The sequence below is a fragment of the Myxocyprinus asiaticus genome, chromosome 11 (genome assembly GCF_019703515.2).
Source record: "Myxocyprinus asiaticus isolate MX2 ecotype Aquarium Trade chromosome 11, UBuf_Myxa_2, whole genome shotgun sequence".
Taxonomy (NCBI): Eukaryota; Metazoa; Chordata; class Actinopteri; order Cypriniformes; family Catostomidae; genus Myxocyprinus; species Myxocyprinus asiaticus.
Genome location: NC_059354.1, coordinates 28,471,443 through 28,484,186, shown reverse-complemented (window position 1 = coordinate 28,484,186; position 12,744 = coordinate 28,471,443).

Below are 12,744 nucleotides of genomic sequence, written 5' to 3'. Positions count from 1 at the left end.
ATTGTGTCATTAGTTTAGCAGCATGCTATCATTAACCTCTATTGCAATCAATTGAGCGAGTCAAATCTTCTGTTTGGCACCCAGAGTTGATGCCTATCTAGAGCGTTCCAAATCAGTCGCTTAGCAGGTTCCATCTCGGTTTAGGATGCTACCTTGTGCCTAGTGTACACTACAGGACTCGCAGTTGGCGCTGACTGAAGCTTTAAGATCCGAAGTCGTCGCGCAAACTTGCATAGCAACGTGAACGTGTCTATAAACAGCATGGCGCAGAAACTGTTGCTCATTTGTGTGATTAGCTGCACAGAATGCATAAAGAAGAAAAAGAGCCAAAAAAAAAAAAAAAAAAAAAACTGAATGAGACCATGGTTGGAGAGACGTAGGCAGCAAGGGCTATCAGTTCTGCAGTGGGAATTGCAGGTAAAGCCAATTTTATTTTTACATTCTGCATTCATACAGATGTTTGTATGTTATTAGCTATTACTCTCACTTTCACTTTCATAAAACCATGATTTATTTAATTTTTTAATCATTAAAAACCTGCAGAATATTAATAAGATTAAAATATGAGTGTTTATGTATAAAACAAACTAAAAACAGTTCAAGGAACAAAAATGTAAACTGAAAATTGACCATTTTTATTTATTTATTTATTTATTTATTTATATTTATTTATTTATTTTTTTTTGCAGAATATAACCAAAAACGGGAACAAATTCATTTTCAATTGTTTCGTAGTTAATTTTTTTTGTTTTAAATGCTGGTAACCGGTTATGACTGGTCAATTTAGTTCAGATAATTGTTTAATGAAACCAAAGGCCAAAGGGTTTATCACAGTACATTTTTGGAACTACAACACTTCATGTTGCCCAGAAAAATTAAACATGTGCTTTGATCCTGAAGGAAACTGCTGCATCACACATTTCATCTGCCCGTTGCGGATGTCGCATTCTGTAAATGAAGACCTTTTTTAACAACTATGTATAATTACTACATATACATGCACAGCTAATCTAGATACAAGGAAAACATTATTAGGAGTAAAAAGTATATTTCTCAGTTGTTTCCAAGTCTTTACTAAATTATTGTTATATATGATGCATTAATACAGATTTGATGCTATTGGGTTTTGACTAAGAAGCAGATCTGTAATTAAAATTATACTTTAATGTTAATTAACTATATGCTTGTTATGATTTCTATGCTAAGAAATCCACAACACAGGAGAAAAAAATTATAGTTTATTTTTGCTTATTTTGGTGAGGCAAGTAGCTTATTTTGGGCTTGTTTTTCCAGACCATGTTGCTTGTTTCTCTTGCAAAATCTGGCAACACTGCAATTGGCATTTCACCCACTTCTTAGCACAGAGTACTAAATACTAGTTTTAAAAGAACGTTATTGACCATTCTTTTATTTTGTTCTAACCAGTTACCATTTGGAAAGGAGGCTGTGGAACTTCTGAACCAGAACAATAAATTACTATTCGAAATGTGTCCTGACGGAGGGAAAAGTCAGGACGCCTTTTGTCCCAATTATCAGTCTTAGTTTAAATGTTTTTCAAAACTGACAAAGCTGCGCTTTCAGAATCAGCCGTTCTTTCTCCGTGCAGCTCCCAGCCTGTGCAAAACTTTATGCCTTGCCACCCTATCTGTTGTCAGTCTGCCAATAAAAAAAGTCTCTACACCTGTTTGAAGCCCAAAAAATCAGGGGGGGATGGATGATAATAGTACCGTACAGTACAGGTCAAGCTAATCAAATGTTTGCCCCATCCTTTGGATTTCCTAAAGATGTTTTTTTTTTTTTTTTTTACTCACTTTCACTAAACATTTTAAAATAAATCATTAAAAACCTGCATGTATATGTATAAAACAAACTCAAAAAACTAAAAACAGTTCAAGGAACAAAAATTAAAACTGAACACGAACAATTTGTTCTCTGTCTGTCACTCACTTGACGTTGTGTCGATGTAATGACACTAGGGGTTCGATCTTGAGAGCCCCAATCACCTTTGCTTAAAATAGAAAAGGCCATTGAGAATTGGCGAGTGGAATTTGCATGCCACCCTCTGCCCCCGGACATATGGGTATAAAAGGAGATGGTGTGCACCACTCATTCAGATTTTTTCTTCGGAGCCAAATGCATGCTTGTGTCCACCCTCTTACCTTTCGCTTACGCAGAACACCCTCGCACGGTCAAGTCCACGGGTGCTAAAAGAGTATATTCAAAAGAGTATATTTCCTTCTAAAAGAGCTCATGCAAACGCTTGGTGTCTTTTTAAAGATGTCCTTCCACGTTTGCGCTACTGGACGTGGCCGTTATCTCTCCCCTCCGGACAGCCATGAAATCTGTCTCGAATGCTTGGGGCACCAGCACGCCGAGGCAGCTTTCGTGGAAGGGTTATGTTCTCTTTGCAAGAACATTCCCATCAGAACGTTGCGGTCGCGGCTCACTTCCTTCTTCATGAAGCAAGGAGCCACCACCCGCTCCATCCTGGGCTGATGCTCAGCCGGCCGGGTCGGCAAGGGGATAGAACCTCCTATCCCCCAGCATGCTCGTTCTATCCAGAAGAGCTGTCGAGTGATACAGGCGGTCCACCTCAGGGCAGATTTAATGTGTTGTTCGCGGCTCGCGACGAGGATGAGCTTTCGGTCGCAGCATCGGAGGGTGGGCTTCTGCTGTCGGAAGTGGGCGAATCTTCTGAGCTCCCGCCCACGGGCGGTAGAGCACAGGATGAGGCGGACGCTGAGATGGCAGCCGTGCTTGCCCGGGCGGCTGCGAACATCGGGCTGAAGTGGAACCCTCCACCCTGCCCTGAGCATTTGTGGCTTTATGATTGGTTTCTGGGCTCGGAGCGTGACTCACAGCCATGCCCCACCCTGGTGCCTTTCTTCCCGGAAGTGCACGAGGAGCTAACGAAGTCGTGGAAGGCACTTTTTTCTGCCCATACACACTTTGCTGGCTTTTCCATCCTAACTACCCTCGACGGCGGAGCGGCTAAGGGATATGTTGAGCTCCCCCAGGTAGAGCATGCCATAGCAGTGCATTTATGCCCGCAGGGTGCAGCCACCTGGCTCGACCGACCAAGGCTCCCTTCCAAGGCCTGTAAGTTCTCTTCCTCATTAATGACGAAGGCTTACAAGGCCACGGGTCAAGCCGCTTCCGCTCTGCACGCCATGGCCATCCTGCAGGTCCACCAGGCCAAGGCATTGAAAGATCTGCATGATCCTGCATGAGGGTAGAACCGACCCAGGGCTGATGAAGGAACTGAGTACTGCGACGACCTCGCCTTACGGGTGACAAAAGTCATGGCGCGCACCCTGGGCCGGACGATGTCCACTCTTGTGGTCCAAGAGCGGCACCTGTGGCTCAACCTTGCGGAGATGCGTGACGCCGAGAAAGTCTGCTTTCATCCAGCCACAAACGCTCAGAGCAAGGTGGAGGGTTCCACTCAAGCCCGATGTTCGCAGCTGCCCGAGCAAGCACGGCTGCCAACTCAGCGTCCGCCTCATCCTGAGCTCTACCGCCCGAGAGCGGGAGCTCAGAAGATTCGTCCGCTTCCGAAAGCAGAAGCCCACCCTCTGATGCTGCAACCAATAACTCATCCTTGTCGCAAGCTCCGAACGAGATATTAAATCCGCCCTGAGGCGGACCACCTACCTTGCTCGTGAACTCTACCAGGCAGAACGAGCGTGCTGGGGGCTGTGAGGTCCGTGGGGACTGAGCCGGCGGGAACACTCCCATATCCACATCCAGATCACCCGCGGTGCTCGCCGACGCAGCTGCCTGAGTCTCAACCCAGGACGGACCGGGTCAGGAAGCAGCCGCGGTGGCTCTCTGCTTCATGAAGAAGGAAGAGAGCCGCGACCGCAACGTTCTCATGGACATGTTCTCGCAGTGAGAACATGACCTCGCTACGAAAGCTGCTTCGGCGTGCTGCCGACCCAAGCACTCGAGACAGATCTCATGGCCATCCAGTGGGGAAAGATAAAGGCCACACCCAGCAGCATAAAGGCGAAAGGACATCTTTAAAATAACGCCAATCGTTTGTGCGAGCTCTTTTAGAGAAAACATACTCTTTTGGAATATACTCTTTTAACACCTGTGGACTCAGCCACCGAAACGCCCAGGGGAAGCACAACACTCAACCGTGCAAGGGTGACCACTGATATGTGCAGAAATTCCAGCAGCAGAAGGTAAGGTGACGGGACAAACACACATGCGTTTGGCTCCGAAGAACAAGTCTGAATGAGTGGTGCACGCCATCTCCTTTTATACCCTTATGTCCGGGGTGGTGAGTGGCATGCAAATTCCACTTGCCAATTTTCAATGGCCTTTTCTGAATAAAGCAAAGGTGATTGGGGCTCTCAAGAGCGAACTCCTAGTGTCACTACATCGACACAACGTCGAGTGAGTGACAGGCAGGGAACAAATAATATTCGCATTGAAGCTGATTTATTATCCCACATTCTTAATTACCTGTATGTATACCCCATTTTGCAAGTGAGGATGATGAATGTGCTGGATAGATAAACAGTGAGCATATAGTTAACTATGTGTATAAATGTGCATTTGGTTAAAAGAAACTCTAGTGTTCTAAAGCGGAATAGAACATTGTTATCCCTAATGGACGACAGTAATTTACTATTGTTAATCATAAAGATTAGTCTCATTCATTACTAGCATGTGGATATATGATATAATGGCTCGTGTTAATGCGCATGTGTTAATGGTTGGGATGCCCAGGTTGGCAGGTTGTGTGTGAGGCTAATCTCTGCTAATGCTAGCAGACCTCCTATTGATGGTGCAAACTTTGAATAAGGTTTCATTGGATTTCATCAGAAATTAGTAAGAGGGAACATTTACAGCATTATAGGAAAGAGAAGCACTTGCAAGATTTTCCTCAGCCTGGCTGCTTAATTTGAAATGGAGAGGCAGGAATGAGCTTTTTTCCCCAGCTTTTAAAGGCAATTTCAGTAAATGTCACACATTCTCACTCACACACACTGTCTGCCACTTGTCACTTTCTTTACTCCGCAAACTGAAAAATGCCCATGTGCATTTGGTTGTGTGTGTTTATTCCTGAGTATGCCACATACTGTATGTAAACTACCCTACGTAGTTGTATTAAAGCTAGGTTTGCCAAATTTGAAGTTGTCAAATAAGAGACACTCAAATGCGGGGATTTCAGATGGTCCCTTATCACACCCTCCACAGTATTAGCAAGTTTTAGCACAATGTGTGGACATTTCAGACAGTCCCTTACCCACCATAGGCAAACTTTCCAACTTATATCAATGTTAAATTAGTGATCTGGAACGATTTTACCATAACGCCATCTGACCAGCTTAAATACGGGACAAATTATGTCAATACAGGATGCATCATTTCATCTTTAAAAATGGGAAGATCCCATATTTTAGGGGACAGGTGGCAACCCTAATTAAAGCATTAGTTGATCGAAAAATGACAATTTAGACATAATTTACTCACCCTCGCATTGTCTTAAACCCATATGCAGTTTGTGTGTGTGTGTGTGTGTGTGTGTGTGTTTGTGTGTGTGTTTTGTGTGAACCTATTTTAGCTACAAAAGTGGATGCACTAATGTAGCTACATGAGACACACCCAGTTACTTCCTTTAGTTTTTGTCCCCATATCACAACTTTATTTATTTTTATAAAACTCAACTAAGCTGTTTCAAATGGCAGAACATTCTAGCTGATGAAAGGAAAAAGAAGCAATTGAATGTGTGCTGACACCCATCCTGGCAAAACTGATTAACTAATTATAGCTAAATGAAGTTACTAAGAAAAATGTGGGAGGAGAATGTTCATAAAATTATGCCAGTCTGAATGATAAGAGTTTATAAACAGACGCTTACTTTACTCTTTAAGACAATTCTTTCAGCATCCCCCCTCCACCCTGGAGTTTCTGCTTCCCTCAAGATCTGTCCTGCTCTTCGACTGCAGACATACCAATATGTCTACCTGTTTCCACATCTTATAAACAAACTGTTATTTGAAAGTACTATGGTATAATGAGAGTATCAGATGGGGATACAATGGTACTATGATATGTATAATGATTTTGAATGATTACTATTTTCATATACCATGGTATTTACATGGCACTCCAAGGTCTTAAAAGATTTAAATGGTACATGTCTAAAAAATCATAGTTTTACCATATTATATCATAATTTTGCCAGTAATACCACGGTACTTTGTATTGCTAATAAATGCTAATTTAATAATGCTAATAAATGATACCTCTGTCATAGTCTGTGTCTAGAATAAATTTTCTCATACCTGAATTTGTAATCTGTGAAACTGTCAAACTTTAAATAGTAAACTGCCCTCACAACCCCAAAATAATTAATTTTGTGTATTACATTAAGTGGCTGCTAAGATAGATAGCAGACAGAATTCTTTCCTCCTAATACCTTAATAAACTGTTGCCTCATTAGAATGTGGTCCTCTGTCATTATAATTTATAAGTAAAGCATGGCAGAATAAAAAAACAAAACAGCATATGCTATATTGTATATCTAGGAGCCAGTGCTGATTCTCAACAAACAACCTTCCTCTGTTGCTGTACTAAAACCAATAATGTTTGTTTGTTTCCTTAAGTTTGTCAATTTTTTCACTTTATAAGCCATGTTTGGGATGGATAGTGGAGTGTCTGGTGGTTTTGAAACTTCAAACCATCTCATAAATACACAAACACACTTTTCAATACAAGAGATATTATTCAGCTGTGTAGCAGTGACAGTTAGCTAAAAAAAGCAATGGTCTGCCAACATATCAAAAGAGGCAGTGCTAGTAGATTTATCTTCATGCCCATTGTTTTCTTTCTAAAAAGGCCTGAAAGCATAACCTCAGATTTATGAGACTCCACTCTGCCCTTCTGTCAACATATAAAGACAAACACCACAAAGACCAGACTCGAGTCCCTAGTGTGTATGCACACAGCTCAGAATAGAACCTTACTGTTAACGCAAGGAATGTTTTAATCAGAAAGTAAAACAAGTATTGACTTATATACACACACTGTATGTACGAATAAACATATTAATATATTTATATAGTATATATAATAATATAGAATGTAATAAAAATAATAGAACGCAATGTAGGTCAAAAATGACCTCACGTTTTTAGGACATCATTTTTACATGAAGTAGTCTTTTGATCTGCCACTTCAGGTAATCCTCAATTAAAGGAATAGTTCACCCAAAAATGAAAATGCTTTCATCATTTACTCACCCTTATGCCATCCCAGATGTGTATGACTTTCTTTCATCTGCTGAACTCAAATGAAGATTTTTAGAAGAATTTCTCAGCTCTTTTGGTCCATACAAGGCAAGTGAATGGGTGCCAAAATTTTGAAGCTCCAAAAATGCACATAGGTCAGCATAAAAGTAATCCATAAGACTCCAGTGGTTAAATCTATATAGTCAGAAGAGATATGATAGGTGTGGGTGAGAAACAGATCACTTTTACATTCTTCTTGTGTTTTTGGTGATTCACATTCTTCATGCATATCACCCTCTACTGGGCAGGGAGAAGAATTTCAAGCAAAAAATAAATAAATAAAAATGACTTAAAAATTGATCTGTTTCTCACCCACACCTATCATATCACTTCTGAAAATATGGATTAAATCACTGGAGTTGTATCAATTACTTTTATGATGTCTTTATTTGCTTTTTGGAGTGTGAGTATTTTGGCACCCATTCACTTGCATTGCATAGACCTACAGAGCTGAACTATTCTTATAAAAATCATAATTTGTGTTCTGCAGAAGGAAGAAAGTCATACACATTTGGGATGGCATGAAGGTGAGTAAATGATGAGAGAATTTTCATTTTTGGGTGAACTATACCTTTAAAGTGTTTTCTATCATGTGAAGTGACTTTTTTTACATTTAGTTGAACATTCTTTTAATTATAAGATAATTTGCATCACTTCCCCTAGAATGCATATGTGGGTCCTTAATAACCCATGTGTGTTTCCAATGTTATGCAATGCATTTCACACTGATATTATTTTTGTAATACTTTTTTAAATAAAATAAAAATATTTATATTTATGTGTAGTATGGAAGTACAGAAAGTTGTCATTCAGCCAATGATTATATCAAAAGTGCTTGATAATACACCCACTACAGGGACAGTCCCCATGGAGCAAACTGAGGATAGATGCCTAGTTTACAGCAAGGGCACAATGGTTATAGCATCTGTACCTATTTTTAGTGTGCTTGAACCTTTCAGCACGACTCACCACTCTGAACAACAACTACAGCTGCACAGAGTAATTCAGAAATACTGTATAGTGTCATATGGCAATATGCTGTACATATTGATTAAAAAAATATAAATCAACTATTTTTTAATTTAAATTACAAATAAAATGATCATTACAGTTAATTTACCTTGAAAAAATAAGTCATTTTATAAAGAATACACATCTAGAATTAACCTGGGTCTTTTTTGACCCATATATGCATTAAATGGGGGTGAGGTTACATATGCGTTCTGGGGTTAAGTATACAGTAACCCCAAAAAGTACAGTATGTGGACACTTAAGCCAGACTTAAAACTAATCCATAAAACTGTATGAATGTTTTGCATTATACAAACAATATATAGCACAAAGACACTTTTCAAGCAACACATTTAAAAAAAGGTTTCAAATTATACAACAATAGTGGCTGTTGTTTAAAATAAAGACAAAGGTATTTGGAGAATAAATGGTTGTCAAACTTTGTGGAGCATGTCCATGATTAGTATGAAGAACTACACATGTGGTTACTCGGCTAGGGCAACTGAGTGAATGTAAAAGTAACTGACTAATTTCATTAAAAATCGACTGGTTATAAGTAATTGAAAAAAGTTTAGAAATTTCTGAGTTCTCAGCAAAGATCTAACATTTGTTAGCATATGCAACTTGGTTTGATATTTTGTAACTAATGCTATGTCATTTAGACATTTTTAAGTGTAATGTAAGTGTCCAAAAGTGTCCAACTACTTTTGTTGGCCGACTGTAGTTAATATAAAATTAAATCTAAACTGTATCTCTGTTGGGTCAACATGTAGATAATTATGTTTTTTAATGTTCTGGTTTTTGGTCCTTGACTAAATGTTTGTGCTGTATATATTGCTTTTGCAAGATGTTTAGATGTTTATAGGTTTCTAAGGAGAAGTGAGTTGAAGAGAGAGGAACGGAAAGAGAGAGAGAGAGAGAGAGAGAGAGAGATAGAAGTGGTATAGAGAGGGCAGAATTACAAAAGACTGTGAGAGGAGCTCGTGTATCACCATCAGAGCCAAACAAGCCTCTTTAGCCACACAGAGAGACACAGATATACTGAACACAGATCAAATACATTTAAACACACCCCTCATACAATACACACACATCAATGTAATGAATAATCACTACTGATGAAACAATTTCTCACTCAGATCTCAAGCTTCAGCATTTTAAGTCTCTCAGCTGCAAGACATTGCTGCCAAGTTCAACAAAGTGCTGGAAATAATAATTAGTTGCCATGGCGACAGCGGCTGGAAGGGGGGTTGTTATGAAGACTAAACAATACAGAGAGAAATCAGTACCATAAACCATTTGCATCTGAAGTGTGAAAGTTAGCACATATCTTTGTGTGAGAAGGTGTTCGTAATCACATGCCTCTGATCTGTTAGGAGCCTGGGATCCATGAATTTGCCATAAACAACAAATCTGAAAACAATTTTGGAAAAAAAATATATACATTTCATTATAGGATAAGTATATGTATAATTTAATAAATCCAGGCAAAATTACAGTAACAAGGCAGATTTTATTGATGTCTAAGTTATTTTATGTGTTTTCCTTTTTCCCCATCTTGGTTTTATTTTCACTTTCTTCATGGCAAAATCCTCCACGTTACCCATCGAGACCTTTTAAAAATGTTCTCATTGTGAGCCTGCTCCAGTCAGCCCTGAAGACATTAAAATCCAGTCTTTAGGACAAATGGGAAATAAGGAGAGGAAGTGACAAAGAGCGAGAAGAAAGGAAGGGAGGAAGAGCAATAAATGTTATTACAACAGTGGGACATTCAATAGGAGCATATGGTGCTAATGGTATCAGATTTCCTAGAGCATGCAAGGAAGGCACGTTCATAGTCTCTACTGATTTCACGTTCTGCAGTGAGTGCTAACAATACAGTCACAATCTCATATACACTAAGCTCCGTTTAAAGAATGTTTATCTAATGATGTTAAATAAATTTATTTCCTGCTCACTGAGGTGTGTGTGTGTTTGAGAGTGTGTTCTGACACCACACATGTAACAAAGAGCAGGTGCACTTTGATATGCATCCAAAGCACACGTCCATTTATTTGATTCAAATATTTAAACATTAATGCTTAGTACATTTACAATTTCTCAATAATAATATTTCAAATGAAAGAATGACACATTTCAAATGTTAAAAAAAGCCTGCAGCACCCATCATCTAAACCACTTCTGGCATAGATACTGTATAGCTAATGTGAATAACAGAAGTGATCTATACTGAACAGTAAAAAATGAAGTAATTTACAGCCAAAATCCCTTCTGCTTTCAATAACAACTAACATATGTACAGCATGATCTCATGAAAATGATGTGACTGTGGCAACATTTTTGCAAAGTGACATTATGTGGTTCATAACACGTATTGCAGCATTTCCAAGGTGAAATGCCCACTGTGTTATATGTTCTAAGTTATATGTTCTCCCAAACAGATTGTTTTGAATTAATGCTCTATCAAGTTTTAAATGAAGAAAACATACCTCCAGAGCCTAAACCTCAAACCAAAACCTCACCGATAGTGTCATATTAACAAATGTGAGATGAAAAATGCAATCACTGAAGGAACCATGTCCTTTTATGATGCTTCTATGACACTTTGACTCACATGCTGATATCATTCTATTAGAAGTACAGCACAACTTGATCATGCTTGAATACATTTGCAAATGTAGTAGGTAATTTTATGCAAATGTGAAAAAGTAATGCGCTTTAGTAAGTGTTTAGGTGTCAAATTATTCCTCACTGCGTGAGGAAGAGGGCGAAAGTGTTTATGAATTGATAAATTTGCCATTTTACCAGTGATTTGTGTGAAAGTGAATAAAAGTCACTGTTGTTGTAGAATCTCTAGTGGATATTTCACCAGGAAACTGCTGTAATATGTATAACGAAACACTTAAATGTAATTTTTCAAAAAAGAAGGTATAGTAGCGTAATTTACTATACCATTACATGAGTAACATTTATAGCTCAACTGAAAGAGCATGGCGCTAGCAACACCATGGTCATGAGTTAAATTCCCAGAGAACCCACACTAACTGTTAAAAAAAAAAAAAAATCCTTGAATGCAATGTAAGTCTCTTTGGATAAAGGCGTCTGCCAAATACGTAAATATAAATGTGATCCTATGAGACCATTTGCATACACCCTGTACAACTGCAATATTAAAGCAAAGGAATTATTTCTTGAATTTAGCGATTCTGTAGGCATTTGCAAGAATTAGCTGTTCTGCAACAATACAGGATAGATTTAAAACCTCCCATGTCAGAATACACATTGAGACTTTTTAGAGAGAAGCAGCATTTGATTCAGCGTGCATGGTCATTTGTGCTCAAAAAGAGTAATGGTACTGTGTTATCATCTCCAACTGTTGCTAGCAGCTCACAATTCATGTATTCAGTTGTCATGGTGATATTAATGTCTTTTTTCCTGTTTCAGGTCATTGATTTGTTGTTATAGAGAGTATTTTTGTGGCTTGTGTGTTAAACGGCAGTAATTACCATGACAAGACCCTCAGGAACTGAAAGAATCGAACTGCCTGAAAAGGACAATCAGCATTTTCTCACCTCACTGTGAGTATTGAAGAGCTCCCAGATGTGATACCAAAAGCAACAGACATGCAAAGCAACATGTAAAACCTTGCAACAATGCAAACTTAATGATGTTAAAAGTGCCACACTTCTCTTTCTTCTCTTTCTCTTGCTATTCCTTCCCCTCTTCTTCCTCTCTCCACTCTTTCGATTTCTCATTACATGCACACATGGATCTCCCATCTCTCTTGGCAGATGCTAAAGCATCAAGGGGGGTAATTACCCATTCCAGACCAACACACACACATACACATAGAGACACACAGTGGCTCAGGTGCCCTAGCACAGGTAGGCATTGTCATGACAACCTGCCAGGCACCTTTGGCACAGATGACACCTGAAGAGCAAATGTCACTGTGTTCCATGCCACAGGGACCATTATTCATTTGGCACCCAAGAAGGACAGGAAGTGTGACTTTGCAAAAGGTGAGGCCTGTAAGATTGAGTGATGCATGACTCTGCACTAAAGGAGGAAGAGAGACCAGAGAGAGATGCAGAGCATCTGCCCGGTCTTCAGAAGAATTCAGAGTTTAGCAGCAATCTAATGACAGTCGCTTTCTAATTTTATAATATTATTTAGGTACCTAAGTTTATGAATGTTTCACTGAAGTTTAAATTGAATAAAAAATGGAAAGTGACATTTCTTTATTCATTTAAATTATTTTTATATTTGCAATGATGCCATACTATTTAAAGGTACACTCAAGGTGAGTTTGGAACGGCATACTATCCATACTACTCTTAGTACTTCTGCCAACTATCAATAGCAGATATAATAAGAGTAGTATGGTAGTATGCCATTCCAAACACAGCCGCAGTATATTTTTTTT